This window comes from Papaver somniferum, chromosome 6, assembly GCF_003573695.1.
Source record: "Papaver somniferum cultivar HN1 chromosome 6, ASM357369v1, whole genome shotgun sequence".
NCBI lineage: Eukaryota > Viridiplantae > Streptophyta > Magnoliopsida > Ranunculales > Papaveraceae > Papaver > Papaver somniferum.
Window position 1 is genome coordinate 40,740,578 of NC_039363.1, and position 24,472 is coordinate 40,765,049.

Here is a 24,472-nt window from a genome sequence, read left to right on the forward strand (position 1 = left end):
ATTATACGAACAACAATTTTTGGATAATTGGATAAAAAATAAGTGATAATTCCAAGTGGTAACTGAGATAAACTACTTCTTTGATCACTTTGATAAAATGGAATTAACAATTAGTTGTTGCCTACTCCTAGTTAGTAAGTTCGCGAATGATTCGCGAATCATTCGCGAATTTTTCCGTATCACGAATTTTACCGTCTTATTCGCGTACGTTTGCAACTCCGAACCCAAGTCGCGTATTATGTGGCATTTCCGAATTATTCGCGAACCGTTCACGAATTTTACGTATCCCGAATGATACGTCCGCTTAATTCGCCATAAATTCTTTAGCTTTTACTTTTCAAAGACTCCATTTTTTGGGCTTTACTGCCTCCCGAGCATACACGACCGAATATTAGACGTGTTGTGATTTTTATGAAACAAAAACGACTGAAGAGATTTGAAGGTGAAGGTGAGAGAGATCTCAAACTCACTAACCAAGCATCTAAACCACCATATCACGTCCTCTTGGATAACTAATGTTGTATATATTATTAATATCATCATATTAAGTTTATTTTTTCTTTAAATAACTCACACATATGCATAAAAATTGGTCTATGACCTTATAAATACAAATTATTTGTTATATATAGATACCGAATTTTCAGAGCCGAACTCACATTTATAAATCGAATCATACACGTACGTATGCCGTTCCGAATTACTGACGAATCACGTCCCGTTGACCGAATTTTGGACCGAATCTGAATTTTACAAAACCGTATAATACTCGTACGTTTGCCGTTCCGTACGTTTGCCGAATCCCGAATTACTAACTAGGTGCCTACTACTGCTTACTTCCTTGATGCCCGTGTGGAAATGGAAAACATTTAATGAGAAGGATCATCAGCTTTTCGTCTATCTCCTCCCCTTTTAATGCCAACAACCCTACTTGAAAAACTAACTGTTTTTCGTTGCCCCCGAATGTTTCGTCTGCACACGTATGTTTGGTACGTCGCACGTACTAATTATCAAACGCGTATTTTTATGATCCGCCGTTGGATTGAGTCCATCTCCAGCAGCTGTCGTCCGATTCAATTAACCCTACACATAACCAGCAGTTCTTTTCTTTCTCCTTCCTCGACGATTCTTCTTCTACCTCAACTCTCTCTCTCTTCCCAACAGATAAATTCCGACAAAACTGAATCTCCAATTGGGGTTAAAGAAGAATGATCGAATTATCTCTCTCATGGTACGTCTTATGATTCCTAAAGTTTGATTGTAATCTACAGTTATTTTGTGTTCATTTTAATAAAGTTAGGTTTCATCCGATGTTATGAGTTTGAATCGTATAATCAGGGTATTGATTGGGATCTAGTTAGGGTTTATATTTCTGTTTGGACTTTAGCAATTCGATTGCACAAGTTTTGACTTTGGGAAATTGAATCGGTTCAGTTCTATGAAAATTTGACACAATTTTTCTTCAGGGTGTATTGAAATTTTATTTGTGTATTCTTATAATTAGGGTCTCTTCAAGTTAATTCGATTGAACAGTAAGATTCCAACTAATTGACTTAACTGTTAATAAGGGATTAATTTGGAACAAATCCAAACTCCAAAAGCATGTGAGTAGGGATTATACAAACCGAACTTAACAAAGTTTAGATTAAATTATGTCAAGTGGTCTCAATTTAATTTGAATTCTCGCTCCGGCTCTTAATAACTTTTAGTATTTTCAGCTTTATGTGGTGGACTGTTAGAGTGTATATGGTTGAATTAAAATGGAGCTCTGTATTTTGCATCTCGTTGTTTCGTTTATTATAGGTTAACTTGAATGTGTCTGTTGGCCGACCTTCCGGACTTCTAAGTTTCGGAAGTGTCATCTTTATGGGGTTTTGGTTGCAAAGTCTTGGTGATACTTATAACCTGTATTGCATTGTGTTTGAATGTATAGGGTGTTGGAGTTATGTGGCTCGACTGGAGGTTTTAGTTATTGAGCAGTCGACCTTCTTATAACATGTCCCTTTCACCACCTTTGGGTACGCTGATTGATTGCATTTGGTGAAATTTTCCTTTGGATTTTTGTATATTTTAAATTTCAATTATTGATTCCTGCAAGTTACATCTTAGTTAGGCATCTAAGAAGAAGTAAGCCATAACTGTAGTGTTTGTCGATGTGCAACGCACGTGCACCCCACTTGTCCGTTTGTAAAAAGAACACATTAGTGTTTGCATCTTGATTAATCCCTCTTAGCAAAAAGTTGTTTTCTGGAAGCTCAAACTCTGCAGTTAATAATTAAAAAAATAATCATTCTTAAATGCAAGTGATATTAGTTTTTCTTTACGGTTCTTAAATGCAAGCCATATGAGTTTTTCTTTATAGAATAGTTTCCATATGAGTTTTTCTTTATAGAATAGTTTCTGCAATGTTCATCTTACTGATATTTGAATGCTTTCGTATTCCTACATAGATAAGTGCTGTAAGATATACAAAATCAAAATGAAAAAAAATAAAAAGGTTGTAGAGATTTTAGAATGTTTGATGTTTAACACTGAACTACATTATATATTGGCTCTTGTTAAATAGACCAAAATCTTACCAAGAATACCGTAGAGAATTATATACTGTAAACCATGGATATTATATACCACTACAGCTGTAATCCATGCAGATTAGAAAAACACAAATTGAACTTCCGAATAGTATCTAAAAGAAAACGCCACAAATAAACAAAAAAAAAGGTAGGTAAATCTATTCTCATACAGACTTACAATTAGCCTCCAGGTTTTTGTTTAGATGACAGCTCCATGCTACAAAGGTCAACAAAATGGAAATTGTGTATAGGAAAACAAATGTACAAATTATAATCTCTTGAGTAAGTTCACATACCAAATAAACATGATTTAATAGGGGTGGAGGCAAATTCTTATGGTAAACGAAACAAAAGTAATCGAAGAAGAAAACATAAAGTTACAGCTAGAAACCAAATTACTATCAGCAAATGGGGCCTTTGTGCTTCATTGATTGAACTCCATTCAGAATCCCTACACCCTATCCCTACAACTGATAAAAGACGATTAAATGAAGTCATCGGCGTAAAAATGCAGTCTGCGGAATTTCGTAATATCAAAATTCAAAATAGTTAACTTGATTACCTTCATGAGGCTGGAGTTTCTACGGAGTATCTTATGGATTTGCAACCCATAAAATCTATATAAGATCAATCAATTTAATAAAGTGTGGTCAAAAGCTAATCAAAACACATATCATTATCCTTAACAATGTTGTGTAGTAAGTAGCCTCAAGGTGCTTTTCTAACAAATTTTTTTTCCCAAATCTTTTAAGTTATACTCGTGAAATCAAAGTAGTCAACCTATTGGATCAACAAATCATCGTATTAAGCACCGCAACACTTAAATGCCTCTGCACACAAACAATACACGTTAACTTTAGTCTTTAGCCGACTAAATGACCAAAATTAAAAAGAAGAAAAGTAAGATGTGCATATAGACATATACCCAATACTAACGCTTACGTCCTTTGGTTCTTCTTGTTGAAGTTGTTTTCTGCCGTTGTTGTAGCTGCTACAATCTCTCCTACTGTCTCGCCTCCTTCACTGTCCCAATTGATAGTTACTAAGATGTTCATCTCCCATTAGATTCACAGAGTTCTTCTTGTTGAAGTTGTTTCTGCCGTTGTTGTAGCTGCTACAATCTCTCCTACTGTCTCGCCTCCTTCACTGTCCCAATTGATAGTTACTAAGGTGTTCATCTCCCATTAGATTCTCTGTGAATTTTTACCTGCAAACAGGTAGGATTGGACACAGAAGTTACTCAACAACTTCAAGACTAACTGTAAACACATGACTTTGACCAAGAGCCGAGGACAGGAGCGGGGGCTTTGGGTATAAACCAAAGCCGCCCTTAGTAGGGTCGGGGTCACCATGCACGATAACGCAGTATGAGTGGGTTGCCCCGAAGATGATAACCAATGGGTGCCTAGATAACCCCAGCTGTAGTAGTACATGTGTACGGCTAATAATAGAAGACTTACTAGAAATGGTATTAGGGTACACGTGTAAGGTATTCAGGCGTCAGACTTTGCTTATAAAAGCAATGAATCCTCCCAGAAAGGACAAGGCTCTCCAGATAATTGTATTGTGTATTGGGATTAGTGTCCTCATTACCCTGTGATAATTTAAGGGTGTTCACATTTGGCGACTTCACTGGGGACTAGTCCTCGTTACCAATATAATTCTGATGGAGTCCTCGGCTACAAACAACTTAAACAATGCAGGCTCGGGAACTCCCGCTAAAGGGGCAGGAGAACCAATAGCAGCACCGAGCATCAATGAAATGTCGAATCGGCAAATAAATCCTGAGTTTGGAATGTCGTTGACAGAAGAGTCAGGAGGACAGAACCAAAGCCTACTAATAAGGGTGAATCAATCAAATGTACTCGGGGTTGTGTTCAGACATGTCGAGGAAATCCAACAGGTACAAACCGGGGAAGACAGAGCAAGTACACTGACACGTGAACAACCATTACTTGACCCGCATCAGCTCGAAATACAACAAATGCGTCAAGAGTTGGCCAATTCAGATAAGAGAAAGTTGGTCCTCATGAAAAGATTATCTGAACTACAGCCTGAAGGTGGTGACGAAGATTCCGACCCTTTTGGGGTCCCTCGGCATCCTCTCTTGCTACAGAGCAGAGCTCAGTGGAACCCTTTGGGAGACGACTCTCATCTATTAGACCAAACCCCTAACGGAGTGAGACGCCAGGGTCTATCCAAATGCCGAAAGAGAGTCCTCAAAACTTGGGAGGGCAACCTAACAAGGAAACAAATCAAGCCTCTATAACGGAGGAACACATCTCTAAATATCTCGAAGAACATTATGGCTTGACCCCGTCCACGACAAGCTTTACTATGCAGTCTCCCTTTACCCAAGGTCCATTGGATAAGTCAATGCCAGTGACATACAAACAACCCAAATTTTTATTCGACGGTTCTGAAAACGCAACGGAGTGTTTCGTTTTCTCATGAGTTTGAATGAGCACGCCACAAATGACTCTATTTGCCTCAGGGAATTCGGGAAGTCACTTACCGGAGCAGCTTTCTCTTGGTTCTTAGGACTTGAAGAAAATAGCATTTCGTCGTGGAATGAAATGCGAACCCAATTGATGAAGAAATTCTATTCTCGGCAGAAACAACTTACTGTTTCAGACATTTGTAACCATAAATTCAAGCCGGGAGGAAAGTACTTAGATTTTGCGAGGAGCTTCTGGGGAGAGTGTCTTCACAGCAATATGAAAATTCCTGAAAAAAAACTTGTCAAGATAGGCATCAGCCGGTTGCCAACAGAACTGAGCTTCATTCTAGCGGCAGTCAGGTTAGAAACTTTTGCAGACTTTGAGGATGCCTGTTCTCGGGCAGATGATGCAGCGGAATTCAAAACATCCGAAGCCAAGCAATGGGGATACTCAGTGGCGTACTCCAAAGACGAAGGAGCCAACAGACAGGGGAAAAGACCAGCTAATTTCAGAGACGGGAAAGGTTACAAGAGGAGCGGTGAATCAAATGAAGTAGTAGAACCCCCAGATTTCCCATGTCCATTAGAGCTTGCAATCGAACTCTTGGAAGAGTGGCGTAAAGAAGGGGACAAGAACCTTCCTCTCCTGCGAAAAAACTGACAGAACAAGACAAACGCCACCCAAGGTACTTCTACTTCCACCAAGGTAGAACATGCGACGAAGAACTGTAGAACATTCAAATGGAAGATCCACAACAGGCAGCGAAGCAGGGAAATTGATTTTTGCCCAGAGACACATATCCAGAAAGATCCGTTACCACGACAAGTTTTCATGATCACACACGAAGAACTTGAGGCAACACTGGAAGAAGTTTGTGTGGTGTACGAAGCGGATAACTATCAATACATTGCAGCCACGGTCGCCAAGAAACCACTATTCGCAGCATTTTTCGACACTCTAAATTTCACAGCTGAACAACGTCAAGTTGCGTCAATCATTTTAACCAAGATAGCCGCGAATGAGGAAATACATCAATACTTGGATCGCAAATATCCGCTCTCCACCGACATCATCACCTTCTCAGAAAAAGATCGCACAACGGATTGTGACCATACAAGACCCTTGTATGTCATGGTGGGAATCCGAAAGCATAAATTCAAGAGAGCCTTTGTTGACACGGGAGCATCACTTAATTTGATTCCTCTTGCTGAAATCATCGGGGTTAAAGAAGAATATATCAGCAAATTTGCCACTGGCATCCAAGGTTTCGGGTGAATCACACAACAAACGATAGGGACTATTAAATTGAAAATCCAAGTAGGACCTATCCAAGCTAGTGAACCCTTTCATGTTATGGATGTACACCCGGCTTACCACTTAATCTTGGGAAGGTCGTGGTTACACAAGCATGGGATCGTACCCTCCACTTACTACCAGTGCATTAAATTCATCTTGAAAGGGAAGCATAAGCGAGTCCCAGCCCCAATCGACCCATTCACAACAGAAGAATCACACTTAGCAGAAGCGTCCTTCTACAACGGATTAAGTGAACCAAGTGAGGTAGTTACACATATATACTCAACCCTAATCCCAGATTGGGAAACTACCTACGCCAACCCAACTACGAATAATTCTGCCAAACGCACAGAAGTTCATAAGGATGAACGGAGGCAGTTTCATAAAACTACACGTCCAGACGGCGGACATGTCTACAAGCGTTAAGAAAAGCCAAGCATGCACCAATAAAGAGCCCTCAATAAGACCCCAACGAGAAATATTGCAGGGGGAGTATGCATGGGGCCCACGGAAAAAAAATGACACTAATAGTAATTCGTGTAAGCAACAATGCCATTTAATAAAAGGCTTCATCCACTTACTCTACAGTCTTGTTCTGTTCTTTACCTCTTTCAGAAGGGTGACCAGAATCACCGAAAGAGTGTAATGCAACCACTATCTGGATAACTTTATCCTGCATGACTCAATCCGGGAACGGATGCAAAATACAACCACAACACCCCCACACAATAGCGAAAAAAAAATTACAAACAAAATTTAAAAGACAACCAAATATTCAAATTACATAATCCCCATCATCACAAGTCTCAATTACCCATCTAATTTATAAGACTCAAATTTACAAGTCTGACTCACCACTTAAAAGATATGACACAACAAAAGCACAAGACATGAACACACAAACACCGTCCACGAGTGTTAAGTGTGACCAGCCAATTCGTTACGAACTTGAGATAAAGCAACCTTCGCATGACGCAAGGCAACCTCGGTATCCCGTACAAGGAAAGAGAACCTAACTCGTCTTGCCTTTCGTACAAGACGAAGGTCATCACTAGCTATATCTGCCAAAGACCTCGTCCTCGCAGATTTTGTTAAATTATTTTCCGCACTTGCTATGAAATCCTGATCTTCCGCCGACACACGCCTAAAATGTCCAATGGCCAACTCTAATACATTGATTAACCGAGTCAATGTTGACATCTCCAGTACCAATCTGGTATGAGTTGACATTTCCAAGCAATATCACAGACACCACCAACATAGATTCTCATACTAAATAATCAATATCTACATCTACTTATAAAGCAATTCATGCACGATAATCAAGATGACCATAACATAAAAGTCAACCAACACATCCAACAACACACCAACATATCCAAAATGTCTCAACAAAAGGAAGGGAGAAGAAACAATAAAATCCAAAACAAAGTGGCAATAAGCCCAAATTCAAACTGGATATGGTAACATCATTCAAAACTAGCTAACTCGGCTTATTTGTCAGCCAACTTTTTTTGCTTCAACTTCAGCCGTGTCGAGGTAGCAGCAACTTCGTCAGCAATTTTAGATGCTTCAGCGGTTATTCGAATTTTCTCTTTTTGTTGCTTTTTCAACGTCTGGGTCTCAGTCTTCACATCCTCTTTCAAACTCATAATCTCCCCAGGAAACACCAACTGTCGACCCGCCCTTCTGTCCTCCAAATCTTTGAACAATCCTTCAATCCAATCCATGTTAAATTTTAGCAAACGCGGTAGACCAAGAATGCTTCTGCACGTCTCTAAGGTGGCAGCGGAAGGGCATTCATTGCCAAAATCAACCATCTCTTTAGCTGCAGCGACCAGAGTAGACACACTGGATATCAAAGTGTTCCGATATGACAACACTTCCGTGCTTGCAACATGACCACGGTCTTCCACAATATCTTTGTAATACTCTCTCAATTCTGGAGACACAGGAAAATTGTAAACTGGCACAAAGTGGACATAAGTTCCGGCTACAGCAGCAAGGTTTCCTTTGAAATTGAACCAAGTGGCTCGACCGACCAAAAAACTAGGACTACCAATAGCAGGGGGTGGCATCGGGTCAGGATACTTCAACCTAGACATAATTTGACTACCCTGTTGCCTCCTCTTCTTCGAACTGTTTTGCTCCACTGATTGTTCAGCACGACCCATGGTTACACCATGGTAAAAAAACCGGGGACACAATGGATCATTTTCCAAAGGAACTAGAAAAAAAAAAACAAACAACAAACAAACAAGCAAACCTTTTTCCTTTTAATTTTTTTTTTTAGTATGCAACACTTCACCTGAAAACTCAGAACGGAGAAAGAATGCTGAGGACTCAACGCTTCACCAACTTGTAAATCTATTCCAAAGAAGAGAGAGGTTTTCAATGACAGACAAATGCTTCTTCTCTCGAACATACAAGATAGCATATTTATAAGGAAAAAGAGTAAAGATGATATGGACAATATGCCAACTGAATTCCTAAAAACTTTATGACAATCACGTGAAGCCACGATTACTAACAATTATATAGTAGCTAGTTTTACCTCTTTGACCCTCAGAAGATTTTATCGATTCCCCATATTGCGTATCACTATCCGAGGTCGCTTTAACAGCTTCACAAAGCACAACCACACATCAACTCTCCATAACAAATCAACAATTACATATGCTGCCTACTTTATTTAAAATTATTCAGAAAATGTACCTTAGAAGTAGAAACGGTCACCTCTTTTCCCTTTTGAGCACCACTCCAACTACCCTTCCCTCTCGACCCAGACTTTATGCCATGAGCAGCAGCAACCTCGGGTGCGAGTTTAATACGACCCCTAGCATTTAACTTATGTGGACTCATTGCCCTTGCGGGATCGGCGACGTCACACAAAAATTCTATCATCCGAGTCAACTCGTCATACCAGTTTGAACACCAAGCTTGTGTAAATTTTGGGGGAACTTTAGGTGATGGTACTGGTAAAATGAAAGGACGATCACGACAGTACCGAGGGCCATTGGGTTTGAAGACAAATCTCTGATATTAATTCTTCACTAACTCAACATCGTCATCAGGAGGAAACATCGGGTCTTGTATAGATGCCAAGCCCTGGTCATAACCTAACTGCCTAACATTATACCCAACGGCACAAAACTTCCCCCCGAAATACCCTGGGATGAAATCCGGGGTAGTCATCGCTGTAAAATCCCATTCATCATCATCAAGGTTTGAATGTTCCGATTCTAGCACATCACTAAGGAAAACAAAAACAGGACCCATAAACAACGCCGATCGAGGAACATCGTCATATGGACGTGCCCGGAAAGATTGCAACTCATCTACTTGCCACATGAACTCTTCAGTTGCTTTTTTTTATGTGTTTCCTCTCATACAAAGCAGTCCGGGGGTGCCGAGTTGGGGGTGGGGGGTGGGGGAGGAAGTCTCCCAGAAGAACTGACAACATCTTCACTCCTTATGGCTAAGGTGTTAACCCCGGACCTGCTAGCGGGAAAACACTCCCAAAACCACATCTGCAAGAAACTTGTTGACACGAAACTTTCAATCACATGTTGAGAACTATTGGTAATTTCAATATCTGCAATCAATGTATCCAAATGACGATACACACCACCTAATAACATGGGGGCTAATGGATACGTAACCCCTCGAGCCATCTTGACAGCTAACCTGAAGACATCTTCTCGAATGATGTCCCTAGGGGAACATTCAAAGAAATCATGGATCAAACAGTATGTTAAGAATGCAGCCAACTCGGCATCATCACTATGACCATGAGAAGGGGGCTCGTAGGACTTCACAATAGAGGAAAGATATTTCCTGCTGGTTGGCTCAATTATGCGGGGCGCCCAATAGCTCATCCAACCCGAAATAGATGCACGCTTATCTCCCCGAACAAAACCCTCAGTTGCACCGGCACCTCCCTTGCGTCCTATGATCTTACGAACCCCCACCAGTTCCTTGAATAAAGTCGAATCTGCCTCAGTCATGTTTTCGGGATCAGCTTCTTCGAAATCATGAGAACTATGAACAGGCAACCCCGTCAAGGCAACAACGTCTTCTAAAGTAGGAGAAGTTTCCCCCCATGCAAAGACTAAAGTATGAACACCGGCAACCCATCGAAGACAGGCATAGGGGAGAGCCTTATTGGATCGGAAAATACTACGATGAGCAGATATTTCTAAAGATTGTTCAAAGTTAAGAGCACGAATACGCCGAGCATGGTGCGGTTTTGACATTATGTAATTTTTCCATGACGGCCACTCATAGCTAACAAGAGTTGTGGAGGCAAACTCTATAGAGGGATCCCGGTAATCCCCGCGTTCGATGCAAAGCCGGAGGAAACTCTCGAGAGGAAGAAATTTAGGGGGGGTAACCTCAGGAACCATCAGGGTTGTGCTATTATTAATAGAATGAAACCCTATGACGTATAATCTAGGGATAACTTCATCGTCAAAAACGGACCCGGAATTGCGATTTTTCTCACCCTCTAACTGAATTAACGAACCTTCCTTATTTCCGCGGAATCCTTCGCTGACATCGATTTACCTGCACCAGATGTCGGTTGTTCCATCCTACGTCCGGGGTCAATTACACTGCTGAAAGCAACGTATAGCAAAGAAGAGAGAGAAGGGGAAGAAAATGCCAAAAATAGAAATGAGAAAAGAAGAAGAAATAGCGGAATTTATACGGAGACAGTGGTAGGAAGATGAAGAGTCGGGAACGCAAACGTGGAAAGTATTCAATGGGAGGTGAAACGTCAAGAGAAGATTGTAATTTCATAATTAAATGAAGTTTTCCCCCATTGAGTCTCGTTTGGTCTCCACCTTGATAATGAAACATAGATCCGGGGATGTAAAAAGGGAATTCTGACCAATCTAAGCATTTTAAGCCCAAAGTTGTGACTATCCAGGGGCTTCACCAAAAGGACCGTCAAAGATACTTCCCGAAGGCAAGACATGACCGATTGCCAAGCCTGTGGGTCTCGACAACACAGTCAGGCGTCTAATGTAAACACATGAATTTGACCAAGAGCCGAGGACAGGAATGGGGCCCATGCACATCGCTCTGTTGCTCAGTAGGCGGCGCACTAAAATGAGTAAGACTTCCCCAGCTGCTTCATTCGAAGAAGAAGAACAAGAAGTCACGCCCCAAGGTCTGAAATAGATCCACCAGAAGGATTGAATCCTGTTTTGAACTAAGAAATGGGGGTTTTCCAGAGAAGTCAGACCAGGGCCGCGGTCACCATGCACGATAACGTAGTATGAGTGGGTTGCCCCCAAAGGTGGGTTGCCCCGAAGATGATAACCAATGGGTGCCTTGATAACCCCAGCTGTAATAGTACATGTGTACGGCTAATAATATAAGACTTACTAGAAAAGGTATTAGGTTACACGTGTACGGTATTCAGGTGTCAGGCTTTGCTTATAAAAGCAAGGAATCCTCCCAGAAAGGACAAGTCTCTCCAGATAATTGTATTGTGTATTGGGATTAGTCTCCTCATTACCCTGTGATAATTTAAGAGTGTTTACACTAACAATATTTAATATTTTGACTGTAAATTCATGATGTAATTTGTTAGTTTTTTTCCTCATCCACCTCGTCTTTGTATTGTGTGCTAACCTTGAACTGGGGACTTTTTTTTATATATCTTTACATGCCATCATCGTCTAAAAAAACTAGGAACACCATCAATAAGAAAAAATGTTGTCGTTGATGAAAGTGATTCTTGACAGGAATGAGAAACAATTAATCTTGATATTATTGAAGAAAGATATTCAATACAGGGTTTGACTTCTTACAAAGTATTTAAAGATAATCATATGGTTGTAATAATACAACAGTCAGACACCAGAATTATTACAACACAGGTAAAGTCAACATTGACTAGTTGACTTGACACACATATTGTTCACATGCTTATATCTCTAATACCCCCCCTCAATATGATACTGACAAATACAGGAACAAATTGACAAAGTGCACAAACAAACAGTTGTAGTTGGTGGATTTTCAACAAAGGAAAAAATCATAAAATCATGATACTGCATGTTTCTGACACGACTTTCAGGCATCTGATGATTCATATTTTACGATCCATGGTGAATTTGTTTTCGAAAGGCCTCCACTAGATGAACGTTCGACACCTCGCATTTCATCATGCCCTCTATGTAGAATAACATAATTGGGAGGTTCTCCATAAGATTGAGAGCATTAACGCCTTCAGGACGTCGGTGATACTTACTGTTCCCTGACTACATGAGAGAGACCCCCCTCTACATAGAAAAACGATTGGGCGGTTCTCCGTAAGATTGAGAGCAATAACGCCTTTAGGACGTTGGTGACACTCGATGTTATCTGACTATATAGAGATACAGTGTATAGACCCAGGCGGTTCTCCGTAAGATTGGGAGCAATAACGCCTTCAGGACTTCGGAAAAACTTGTTGTTTCCTGACAATGCACCTCAGAACGGGTATGACGCTTTAATTGGCTAATATCCCTTCCGCAATAGATTAATTTTACCGTGACATTCACCACTAAATTCCTAGAAGATAATCTATTTAATCTCATTACTCCGATTTCATGGTCGAATCCACTGCTGATCTCATGGAATGGTAATAGATAATCTCATTACTCCGATTTCATGATCGAATCCACGGTTGATCTCATGGGATGGTAATAACTACTTTCATTACTACGATTATGTGCTCGATTCCGCGATACCATGGAATGGTAATACTTATTTTATTATTATTACGAATTCATGGTCGAATCCATGGCTGATCCTATGGATTGATAATAATAAACTACTCACTTTTATTACTCAATTTCACGAATCATTCTCCAGTGAATTTCATAAATTAGTAATAAATACTCAATAATCGGGCATCTGAACTATCACTGAGTAAGTCCCATCTAATGGTGCAAGTGTACTCAAAAATGATGCAAGAACGAGCACCAATTGCGCGAACGAGCATCCAAAAATATGGACAAACGAGGAATCCGCACAAGCCTGGAAAGAGAAAATAATAACATTAAAATAATGGAGAAACGCCCATGGGCCGGACATGCCTTAGCCGTGGCCGGTCCCATGCTTCCTCCATTATTTTTCCCTTATTTTTGTTATTTTCATGAACTCATGAAGACTCTTCCATTCTAACAACTTTCCTTGTTTGAGCAAAACTCATGGTTTCTCCATATTTTCGTGGTTTTATGAAAAATAATAATATAAAAATAGGGAAAGGTGTTGCGGGACCGGGAAACTTAGCCGACCGGTCATATCCTAGCCGTGGACGGTACTACACCTTACAATCCCCAATCTTTCATAAATTGTTGTTTCTGTCATCTTGTGAAACTTCCCTGTTTCAGCAAAAATCATGGTTTCTCCATATTTTCTCAAATATTGCTCAAACCATGAAAAAGCCAAAAGTCAACATGATCACATGACCGACTAGGATACTCACGAAAATATATTAAAATATTATTATTTTAATATTCACCAAATATTGATCAAACGGGCATACTTGCCCATTCGAGCAAAATCGAGAATTCCAGTCAAATATCGAACTCTTCTGAAAATCCAAGATATTGCTCAAACGCACATCAAAAAAATGCCGAAACTCTCAGGACTGAGACAAGAGCATTATGGTGACACGAGCATGCTCCCTTGACCGACCAAGGGCGGCTCTAAGGCTTGCAATAAGCCGGTCCCACACGTTTTCACAATTTTGACATAATTTGCGCAATTGCTCATATTGGGTCCAAACTCTTCCCAACCAACTTAGAGTTTGCTCGAACACCTACCAGCTGTCCCTCCAAGGGCCGGTCTCATTCCATCTTGGTCGGTCCCTCACTTTTCCATAATTAGGTTTTATCACTTAATGCTCAATCGAGCACTATTTCAATAAATGATGAATTCGGCATTTAATCGTCATTCCTTCACCAACCAGTCAACTGAGGACCCTGGTGTACGCTCACTCGAGCAATTGGGCATCACATGGACGCCCATAATCCCATGTGGTCGGTCCCTCCTCCTTCGCTCATGACCTATTTTCAGCAATTCGTCAATTAATGAGCAATTGATCAAAATTTAGGGTTTCAAACAAACGCTTGACAAATCATCATTCTGAGCAAGGTCAAACACTAAATAGATTTATGTTGATCCAGCAAACAACATGCGGATTAATTATATAATATTCGGTAATCTATCAATATTTTAATTAATATTTTATTGGGTCACGTCACCAATAAATAAATAATTCGTCGAATTGAGCAATACTTACTTAGTTGCTCGAATATTGATCCACTATCAATATTCAGTAATTTATCAGTAATTCGTCGAATTGAGTAATACTTGCTCAGTTGCTCGAATATTGATCCAACTATCAATATTCAGTAACTTATCAGTAATTCGTCGAATTGAGCAATACTTGCTCAGTTGCTCGAATATTGATCCAACTATCGATATTCAGTAATTCGTCGAATTGAGAAATATTTGCTCAATTTCCCAACTATCAATATTCAGTAATTTGCAATACTTGCTCAATTGCTCGAATATTGATCCAACCATCGATATCCAGTAATTTGTCGAGCGATACTTGCTCAGTTACTCGAATGTTCCACTGAGCAATTCGTCATTCATGCTCAATTTAACAAAACCTAGACTCATTGTATAAATCAGTCAACGTGAATAATTAAATACACGTCTATCATGCAGACTTCACGATTCATGAGACATCAATCACGTCACAAATGGGGGATATCAATTAGGGTTTTGGTCAGGCGGCCTACGACACGTGGATTCATTCACGATGAGAATGTGAGTAAGTCGTGCAATGGTTGAAGGAGTTAGCAAAGTAGTGGGTGTACGGTTAGCCAAGTCTCCGCACGACATGGAACTGGTTTCACCACGATCTTCCACTTCCCCACTCTTTCACTCAAGAAACCGTCATACTTACAGGGATCAGGATATTCATCAATCTTGCAATATAAATAAGTCCAAATCGAGGACAACCGATCATTATCATCATTCGTCAACAACTCGATTAAAACTTATTCACAGAACTCAACTTCAGCGGTTCATCAATTTGCATAAACCTTCAACACATCCACAATCCTTGATCATCATTGATCTCACACAATTCTCAGCTTCCCTCCTACAGATCAACCCATCTCCTTCTTTGCGACCGAATTGACTCTGGAACGTCCGTTGACTTGGTTTAGGCCAGAGTCCTACCAATTGATCTCTCGAATCTAAGCACTCCCTTTGTAGTGCATCTGTGTGAGGTTCAGCAGTTTGCTCGGTCGAGGAGTCTCGTCCGCACGCTCGACTCTTCACTTCCTAAAAAACCAGCAAACCGTTTTTCCCCATCCACAAATTGGCGACCAGAGTGGGAGATTAATCTCTCGGTTGCAATCTCTCATTTTCACAAAATGGTTGGTCTTAGGTCTAACTCAACTACTTCGACTCCCAGTCAGAATCTTTCGAATGGAAATGTTCCTCCTTCCAACACTCCATCCAATGGAACAGTTGGCGCGGAAATCCCGACCTTGATCGAGTTAGCACGAGTACAGGAAATTCATACATGGAACATGGATCTGATGAAAGATACGCTGAACAACATATTGAATTTCCTTGTCAGACTGACATCAGATTTGAGCGGTGCCCCTGCTCAAGAAATTCCGACGCTGATGGCTAATCCTTCAACTGATGATCATCCTCGAACCAACAACTTCACCACTTATGAAAATCCGGTGGAACAGGAGGTCACACATTTGAATGAGAATCTATGTGAACTCCTGCATTTCTCCAGAGATCAGCGTACGAACACGTTTGCTGCACTCAACAAAATATCATCTGGCGCGCGAATAGTTCTATCATCTCCGGTGGTTGAACAAGTGTCCATGGTATCTGAACTTTCGATCAACAACATCACTTTCACTGAGGAAGATCGAATGGCGTAAGAAGGACATAATCGAGCCATGTTCGTGACTGCTGCTATTAAGGATTCCGAATTCAGGAGAGTTCTCATCGATACAGGTGCTTCCACGAATCTCATCACTATGAAGACTCTCAAGGAGGCCAAAGTTCCACAAAGTAAGATCGTTCATCATCCCATATTGATGTCGGGTTTTGAAGGAAGCCAGAGTCACACATACGGGTATGTCTATGTGTATCTGAAAGTAGGGACAATTCAGTCCACTGTCAAGTTTCATGTGATCGAGAAAGACCTTGACTATCACATGATACTCGGAATACCATGGCTTCATGACAATAAGGTTTTTCCTTCAACGTACCACCAGTGTATGAAGGCTTTGTTCAACAACAAAATTGTCCGCATCCCAGCTTCGGTGTCTCATTATGCTCCAGTTTATGATGCTAAGTTCCTGGAACCTCCAAAGAGTATCCCCGAACCTCCGATCAAGATCTGCAGTACTCCACTCACAAGTTGGAAGTCTATTGAGAAAGATGACAAACCATCATCAACAAGTGCTAAATCCGTCAAGTCGTCTACTGCACCACTCAAGCATCGTCGGGGTCAAGGTACGACTCATAAAAAGTCCAACTTTATCACTGATTATGATGCAAAAGGGAGAGTCATTTATCTCCATCGTAAAGATTAGAAATTAACAGGGGAGGTCGATGAAAAGTCTCCCCGCCCTGAAGAATCATGCCAGAGTGAGCAATCACTCGACGAAGAAATTCGAGATGCGCCACGACAGTTGCAAGATGGCACAGATTCCACCACTGACGACCTTGAGACTATCAACATCGGAACGGACGGGAACCCAAGACCAATTTTAATCAGTTCTGCTCTCTCGCCTGAGGAACGAGAAGGATTGATAGGTCTGTTGAAAGAGTATCAAGATATCTTCGCCTGAACATACGAAGAGATGCCCCGCCTGGACGACAAGCTAGTAACTCATCATCTGCACATTACTCCCGGTTCCAAACCTATCAAACAACCACCCAGGCAATTCAGATACCAATTTGAGGAACAAATCAAGGTGGAGATCCAAAAGCTACTAGCAGCAGGCTTCGTCAAACCATTCAACATCCAACATGGCTGGCGAACATTGTCCCAATCAAGAAAAAAAATGGCCAGATCCGATGCTGCGTGGATTTCAGGAATTTGAACAAGTGCTGCCCAAAGGATGACTTTCCATTGCCAAAAATTGATATTCTCGTCGATGCAACCAGTGGTCATGACATGTTCTCGTTCATGGACGGTTATAGTGGATATATCCAAATCAAGATATACGAACATGATGCTAACAAGACTGCATTCCGAACTCCCATTGGAAACTTTCACTACACAGTGATGCCTTTCGTCTTGAAGAATGAAGGAGCCACTTATCAGCGAGCCATGACTGCAATATTTCATGACATGATGCACAAGCAAGTAGAAGACTATGTTGACGTTGACGATGTGGTGGTGAAATCGAAGACTCGGGCATCCCACCTAGACATTATAAGACAAGTCTTCAAAAGATGCAGAGAATACAAACTGAAGATGAATCCTCTGAAATGTGCTTGCGGTGTTTCTTCTGAAAAGTTTCTTGGATTCTTGGTCATTGCAAAAGGAATCAAGGTAGATCCAGACAAAACTAAAGCCATTACTACCATGCCTCCTCCACGAACCGTGAAAGAGCTCCAGAGTTTCATGGGCAAAATCAATTATATCCGGCGTTTCATTCCGGGACTCGCTCAAATCATTGCATCATTCACTCCTCTGTTGAAGAAAGGAGCAAATTTTGCATGGACAGCCGTTCAACAAGAAGGATTTCAGAAAATACAGCAAATATTACTATCATCTGCTGTCATGAAGTCCCCAGTGCAAGGACGGCCGCTGATACTTTACACAGCCTACAACGACGTTGCTATTGGAGCACTCCTCGTTCAAGAGGATGAAGAAGGCATCGAACGTCCAATCTATTATTTTAGTCGTACAATGAGGGATGCCCAAATCCGATACCCAAAGGCTGAAAGGGCGTGTCTAGCATTGTTTCATGCAATTCAGAGGTTCAGACATTATCTACTATCAAACAGGGTCATGCTGGTGGCCAAAGCTGATCCCATAAAGTTCTTACTGTCAAAACCTGCTTTGATCGGGAGACCAGCAAAATGGCTACTTCAAATGTCAGAATTTGACATAGCGTGTGTCCCTCCAAAAGAAATCAAAGGACAAGCAGTTGCATACCTACTTGCCGCTTTCCCTGTAGAAGACATCACAATGTTGCATGAAGAAGTGCCCGGTGAGTTTCCAGAAATTTCAATCATTCGGGAAGAAACATGGCTATTATATTTTGATGGATCCGCCACTCCGAGCAATGATACTATTAGAGCGGGCGTTGTGCTAGTATCTCCATCCGGTGAAGTCTTCTCACATTCATTCAAGATGTATTTCCACTACACCAACAATTCAGCAGAATATGAAGCTTTTCTCCTAGGACTATCTTTGGCCAAGAAAGCAGGAGCAAGGCACTTAGAGATCAGAGGAGACTCAAATCTTCTGGCCAATCAAATGAATGGCGTATACTCCCTCAAATAAATAACACTTGCAGCATTCAGGACCGAAGTACAACGACTATTAACTCATTTTTCTGATACAACAATTTTCTATACCGGCCACACCAACAATAGACATGTTGATTGTCTAGCGACTCTAACATCCAAACTGCAATTTGAAGGGTCCGAGAAATCCATCACTGTGCAAAGATGCTCTGTATCATCTACCTGGATTATCAAGTCGAAGATGCTCAATCGAGCGACTGGCGAGCGCCCATCATTCACGAATTGAGCAATTCTCTTACGGAGGGGAAAATTAACCTCAAGGAGTTGAAAAACTTTTTTCTGCTGCACGGAGCGTTATATTATCGCAATCCTGATGTATCCCTGTCACGATGCCTTGGAGATGAAGAAGCCGATGAACAACTCAAACGCATACATGAAGAGATGTATGGACAAACCCTAGTGGTCACGCTCTACAGAAGGCTTCAAAGGCTCGGATACTATTGGCCCTTCATGGAGGCTTAGTGGAGGATGCTACAAGGATCCTGTCTCAATTATCATATACCACCTCATCATTTGGAGGTTCTAACTATCCATCACACTGGGGACTGGAAAGAACCTTACATAAAGTATACTCATGACATCCATCAGAGAAGAAAGGAGCAATCAAACTCGTTCAGAGGGCCAAATGTTTTGTCTACTTGGAAGGGATTTTGTATCGCAAAAGCTTTGGTGGGAACCTCCTGAGATGCTTCGCTGAACATGAAATTCCTACAATCTTGAAAGAGATGCACGAAGGTGAACACCAATGAAAGAAGAAATTATTTCTCCAAATTCATGAGAAATATTATTGGACAACCATGGAAGACGATGCAATCGCCTATGTTCGGAGATGTCATCAATTCCAAGTTCACGGTAACCTCATTCACAGTCCTTGTCTCCCATTACATTCTGTGAGAAGTCCATGGCCTTTTTATAGTTGGGGACTGGATATTGTTGGAAAAATCAGTCCGACATCTTCGAAGCAGCATGAATACATCATCACAACAACATAGTATTTCACCAAATGGGTTGAAGCTATTCCTTTTCGAAGCACCACTGGAGTCACAATTGCTCCCTTCATCAAAGAATACATCATATGCAGATTCGACGTTCCTAAACACATTATCACAGACAATGGAACTCCTTTTACCAATAAACATGTTGCATAATTACTCGAGGAATATGGAATCAAGCATACTTTCTCCACGCCATATTATCCCCAAGGAAACGGACAAGCGGAGAGTACCAACAAAACCTTGATCCGGATTCTCAGTCGAACAGTTCATGACAAACCATGAACATGGCATGAGGAATTTCCCATGGCTTTATGGACCTACCGTACTGCACCAAGGATTTCAATTGGGACTTCACCGTATTCTCTTGTCTATTGCGTGGAGTTCAGTGGGATGAAGCCGAAGTATCTAATTCAAGGATTTCTGAGTTATACATGCTTGAATCGAGAAGGACCAAGGTACAAAAATATGTGGAAACCTACAAACAGAGAATTTCCAAGGCATACAACAAAATGGTAAGACCTCGAACATTTCAAGTAGGAGATTTGGTTTTGAAAATATCAAAACGTATCCGGCAAGACATGTCCGCTCCCAAGTTCTCTCATAAATGGAAGGGCCTTATGTAGTCATCAAGGAAGTATCTAGCGGATACTACAACATCTTAGCTATTAATGTAGGAGTCGAAGGAAACATCATCAATGGCAAATGTCTCAAGGCGTATTATGCTTGAACGATCACCAAAATATTAAATTTATAAATGTAATTTCTATTTTCTCCAAAAGAATATACAGTATGCTCGTTCTTTCAAAACTCAAAGTATTCTATGAATCTCACAAGAATCTTTCAATCATCTACTTTATTCAAAACAAAATCTCAAACCTACATAAAAAATCTTTCTCTCAAACGCTCACTCAGAGCAAACCATCCAACAACAAATAATCCTTAATGAATGCTGTTTCAAGCATCTTTTGAAATTTTTCATTCTTCACTCTCAAATCCTGGACAGCTTTCTCAACCCTCGCCGACTCCAAAGCAAGTGCTTTCTCTTCTTCTATAATAGCAGACGTAATAGAAATCATATTTGCAGCAGCAGTCGCCCTATCAACCTTAATGATCTCGAGTCGACGACGGAGCCAGCTTATATTGAATCGCAAGACCTCATAGTATCATCCCATCTGTGCAACTCTTCATTCTTGACAACTTGCATTTTTATCTTGTTCATGTCATCAATGACGGGAAATAATTCAGCGACCATGGTTAATAGAGTCCGCGGAAAACCTCTCCATACTTCGGTAGTAGCAATATGCACGTACCTTCTCTAGATTTTAGTGTAGAGAGATGCACAATATTTAGGGATGATGAAACCACCAACCAGTTTATTATCTGGGCAAACATTGATCATGCGAGTATCAAACGGGAGTCCATCCGTTGGGTATTCACGAGCAGAGACCATGGGACCAGCATCTACAGAGTCCTCCGAGTTCTCAGCATGAATGACGTCATCACTATTAGCTGCAACCACATATTTTCCATTCTTCTTCTTTCTGGATTCGACAACAACATGAACGTCAACCTGCAATGACGAAACATTCATAAAATCTGGACAATGCTCGATCAAGGGAAATCTTCGATCGAAGACTTATAGATGTCCTAGTCCCAGCTTCACGAACAGAACTATAACGCGTGGGAGCCCTGACAGTCCGCTTAGGTCTCAAACGGTATACATTCCCCTGATTACCCTGCAATGGATCACTTTCTTTGATCAGGATTTCTGATTACATGAAAATGACGAAAAACACGCTATACTCACCGGGATGGGCGTCCCAGGTTCATGCTTCGTCGAGGATCCATTTCGAGAAGATGCGCTGCTACCAGACATGATGATGGGAGGTATGATTATGATCAAAATTTCTTCTGATGATGTACAGTAGAAGAAGATGTGTCGTATAAGTATGAAACCCTAAATTTTAAAAGTCAAAACTTAAGACGGAGGGTATTTATGTTCTGCGAATGGTCAAGTCAGTTGCGATTTCTACTGAGAATATATCAAACGGTATTATGTGATAATTCAGAAGTGCAACAATACTGGGGACTGACAGTTCAACTAGTCGATACTTTGACTAAGAACTATACACGTTTTCTTGGTTTGCTCATGCAACTGTACTTCTGGGGATCACGACTGAATTTACACACGTGGATATGGATGCATTCAACATGAAAAAAAGTTGGGAAGAAGATGTGATAAGGGATTGTTCGAAAATAACGAAAAAGAATAATCTGTAAACATCTCTACATCCGAACTACTCAAATAATGGATAATATCTACTTTAACAGAAAATAAATAATCTCAGAAATATTCGCAAGCAAGACTAATCGTCGGAATTGTCGGATTCATCGTCATCAGCATCATCATCGTCCTCCGTGGAATCTTCATCAGAATTTTTTTCAGAATCACTGTCCGAGCTAGGGAATTATTCTTCATCGACGAGATCACCATTTATCGCGTCCCAATAGTCTTCTTCATTATATTCAGCCTGGAGATCAGCTTTAACCAGTCGTTCAATCTCCCTGTGCGGTGGATACGACCTACTTTTGTGTTATGTCAGATCCCAAACGAGTTCTTCCTCGGCATCTGAAGCATCTCAGTTTGAAGTTACACCATCAGGACGAGATCGAAGTTTCTCCTCAGATTTTAGTATTTTTTGCTGATTTCTACGTCTTTTCTCCCGATAATCAGCTATTATCTCATCCCTCTCTTTTCTCTTCAAGATTTCATCACGAGCCGCTTTCAGCTCATCGAGGGGCATCCTGTTTGTTATCTCCTTAGCATGATCCGCATCGGCAAGTGCCTTGGCCACATAAATCTTGGAATCCTCTTCAGAAGAGTTAGAGGAATAATCAGAATCATAATCGCTGCTGCTGGAAGTCGCCATTATCTGAAACTAGAAGCACATAATCACAGATATGCTAATATCGAATTCACCGCAAAAATGGTAATCCTCAACTCTTACCTATTTACGATTTCACGAACTTAGTGATAACAACGTAAAACTCTGAAAACTTGCTTACTCCTTCAAACCTGCGAAGATGAACATAACCTATCATTCAAGAGTCAAACACTTGACTCTTTACTAAACCATGAATGACTCATATAACCTTCCATATGAAAATTCGCTGATTTTTTTCGTGTACATACACTATAAAATCACCAAGCTCATGCATACACTACGAGTTAACGAACTCACCAAATATCGTTTGCTTTCAACAATTGTTCATAAATCAAATTTGATTTTAAGGAAAAAACGTGAATAAGTCACGTAAATAAAAAAAATCGTGAGCTAATAACTCACGTAAACTTTTTTATAAAAAAAACAAAAAAAAAAACTTTTGGTCATACGAGCGTTCGTCTATAACGGGGGTCTTTACTAATTTTTGTAAAAGTCTACATGTTCCAAACAAAGTTTTGAAAGTTCACACATAAATTTTATCATGAACTACATGTCTTTTTAAAATTCCTTTAAACTCTAAGGATAATTATTTATTGCTTCTACTAATAACGAATCTACGTTCCTAAAAATATTTGTGAAAGTTCATGCTTTGAAAACAAATTTGGGTTTTCATGAAACCTCATAAACAAAATTTTCTCTACTGCAACTAGACCACGTCTATATAATAATAAATGTATATCTTTCATATTAGGGATTTTTGCTCGTTTCTTAAACTATTAAACGAACCAGCATACGTATTTCAAAACAAACAAATTTCATGAAACCTACGCATACATGCACACATGAAATTTTTGTTTTATGAACAACTCAAGAAAACACCAAACACACAGCAAAAAAAATAAATAAAAATAATAATAATAATAATAATAATCCGGACTTACCTGGTCGGCGCTGGCCGAAATTTGGCCGACGGTGGCTGGGCGGGGACTGATTTCAGGCGGAAATCCTCTTTTCCTGCTGTTACTCGCGTGATAATGGTGAAGGGAGGGGGTGCTTGGTCAATCAAAAATTAAAAATAATTTTAGGGATTCCTCCCTTTTATATCAAATTTATTTCCAAAACTTAATAAAACATGGGTTTCCTTTTTTGGAATCGGGCCCATAAATCCGAAATCGACCAAAACTGGACTTTTGACCGACCAAATCAGCGATGATTCATCTCTCCGTGTTCACGAAATCACACTCTATCACACTATCAGGGTCCTCATCCGAACATTTGCTCGTACATGACACCATTGGAACAAATCGAGGATTCTGAAAATACCTTTGCACGTCTGAGTTCAAACCGCTAATCTCTTCGATTGAAAATCACCATTTAATGCTTACTGCGGAACATGATTGTCCCTCACTAAGCAGGGGACTTAATGTAGATGGTGGATTTTCAACAAAGGTCAAAATCGTAAAATCATGATACTACATGTTTCTGACACGGCTTTCAGGCATGTGATGATTCAAATTTTACGATCCATGGTGAATTTGTTTTCGAAAGGCCTCCACCAGCTGAGCGTTCGACACCTCGCATTTCATCGTGCCCTCTATGTAGAATAACATAATTGAGCGGTTCTCCGT

General features: G+C 40.6%; 1 long non-coding RNA gene across 1 annotated transcript; it reads left to right on the top strand.

The window, feature by feature from the left end:
- Positions 1-1,107: 1,107 nt before the first annotated feature.
- Positions 1,108-2,303, top strand: LOC113285602. The gene is made up of 2 exons (XR_003328783.1): positions 1,108-1,231; positions 1,934-2,303. It is a non-coding gene; the product is annotated as an uncharacterized LOC113285602 (long non-coding RNA).
- The last annotated feature ends 22,169 nt before the right edge of the window (positions 2,304-24,472 follow it).